The sequence below is a fragment of the Centroberyx affinis genome, unplaced genomic scaffold (assembly GCF_046629955.1).
Source record: "Centroberyx affinis isolate AG114_WGS23_722 - 3 ecotype Tasmania unplaced genomic scaffold, CSIRO-AGI_Caff_v1 ptg005067l_1, whole genome shotgun sequence".
In the NCBI taxonomy this organism is placed as follows: Eukaryota; Metazoa; Chordata; class Actinopteri; order Beryciformes; family Berycidae; genus Centroberyx; species Centroberyx affinis.
Window position 1 is genome coordinate 89,412 of NW_027282501.1, and position 2,438 is coordinate 91,849.

Consider the following 2,438-nt stretch of genomic DNA (forward strand, 5'->3'; position numbering starts at 1 on the left):
CGGCAACAAAAAAAACACACATTTATGTCAATTTATAGATTGAGTTAAGTCTCTTCGTTTTCTATCCGCATGTCAAATTACTCTGTTAATACTTGAAATATGAATATCATTGACATATCGGAGTCTTGCAGAAAACTTGCATCCACTTCTGCCTTGTCTTTATTAACGGGAAATTGTCTCCCACATGTAGAAAACTTAACGCCATGGGACCAAGCCAAACCATTGTCAACATATTGTAGATATGAAAATTACATGATAGTTGTTGATTGGATAATAAAAAAAAGGTTTCTGCAGGACACTATCTGTATTCCTCTGCTGCCAAAAAAACATTAAGGCATTTTAGGTATTTAGCTGATGCCTTTATCCAGGGTGACTTTCAATGAGTGCAACAGGAAAATAAGCTTAAATTGCTGGCTCGCCAAGAACGTGACAAAATAACAGCAGGATCAGATATGGATATTCTGCACTCTGCGACTACTTGTAATGTGTTCAATCTGGTCATATTGTAACCATGTGTAGGGTGCATATTGTGCAAAATCTGTTCTCTTTCTTCTTGTTATTTCTATTCCTTTATCATGTCTGTACACGGCTGTATGTTTTTGCTGTATTTGTGTTATGTACACCAACTGACCAAGGCAAATAAGCAGTATATGTAGATCTATATCTGATCAAACTGCTCAAACTGATTCTGGAAATTAAATCGAGGAGTCAACTACTTTCGGAAACATGAGGAGGGCTTGATTTAGCTTAATTCATTCCATTTTTTTTCTCTGATCAAGTGTCTTGCAATGTAAAATTCAAGCAAATCTAACACTTGGCTGGAATCATTGAACACTTTTTTTTGTTTGTTTGTTTGTCTTTTGGAAAAGACTTCCAAAAAGTGTACAGTTCAATTAAAAGTGAAGTTAGTCTGAAAGAATTTTCTTGGCACATTTAATTTATGTTTTTTGGACAATTTTATGCATACCAGATTTGTCTCCCTGCCTTAAAGAGCTCCCTAACCCTAAAAGAATTTCATTTGTCTGGGCTTCAGTGGAGAGTTTTAGTGTCCCCTGATGGTCTTTCAGAGGCTTTTCCACCTTGACAGGAATACGATTCTGGGGGAAACACTGAATATATAATAGATAATAGATATCGAATATGTTTGCAAAATATCAGCTATGAGTGAATTCACTCTAAAAATAATGGTATTAGTATCGGCCTTGAAATACCCATATCGGTCAAACCATAGAATAGAACAGAATAGAATAGAATAGAATAGAATAGAATAGAATAGAATAGACTATCCTATCGTTCTCTCCAAATGACCGCTACCCACCGGAGCACAGAACTAACTCTCATAGAAATAATTGAATACGTTTTAAGCGACCATAATTATAATGGATAATATGCATTCATTTCTATGTGTACTACATGTATACGCAAATTTAGTATATGTACATACACTACATATACACATCTATCTATCCATCTATCTATCTCTTCTAACAAACCTGGAACTGACACCTACAACTGTACATTTGCAGCGCTGTATTTTCTCAAGCAGCAGCACTAAATGTCTGTTGCGATTACATTCTGCTCACTTGCTCTTGGGTTTAGTGAGGGGGTTGCCCGTGCCATCTGCGACAGCGGTGTACAGTACACTTCCATAGAACTGCAGGTTCTATGCAAGCGCCACTCTGAATCCATGTTCATTTCATCTGCAGCCTGTATTCAATGACTGGGAGGCTGTCCAATATTCTATATGGTTAGGCTGAAGTAGCTCACAGCACAGAACTATAGCAGCATGATTTCTATACATACAATGTCTATCAATATCAACTAATATATGCTCTCTTGACCCGATCTTGTGCAGAAGCTTACAGCACAGCATAACAGCAATGAGATTTCTACACTTAAGTATCACTAAAGCTCCATTACACTTACAGTAATATTAGCACAACGGCACGGCAGTTTCTATAAAAGTGGACCACTAAATAGCCATCTAAAGGACAAGCTGCTTTCTTGCCCCATGTGTGAATCACTGAGGGAAAGTCCACAACTGTACGGTGGGCAATACAGGTAGGCTACAGAACTATAACGTTGCAATTTCTGAACAAAGACTATTTATTACCCTTTTTATTGATTATACTTGTGGCTCATTTAGCAAATGGGGGACAGCCAGTAGTATACAGTAAACCCACCCGAACTCAGGTTTATCCACCTTTTTATATGTCAAAGCTGGCCACCTTTTCAGGCGGACTTTTTGACATTTACTCATTGTATACACCATAGCATCAAAATAATGTATGTTATATGAAGATGGGGTCTTCAAAAAGCACAAATTACTGCTCTAATGAAAATATAAGTGATTTTTGTTTCTGCTGGTGGGTTTGACTGGAGGTGACAATCTGCTCACCTTTTAATTTCCCGCTGCATCACTGCTGGCCGGACCAGTA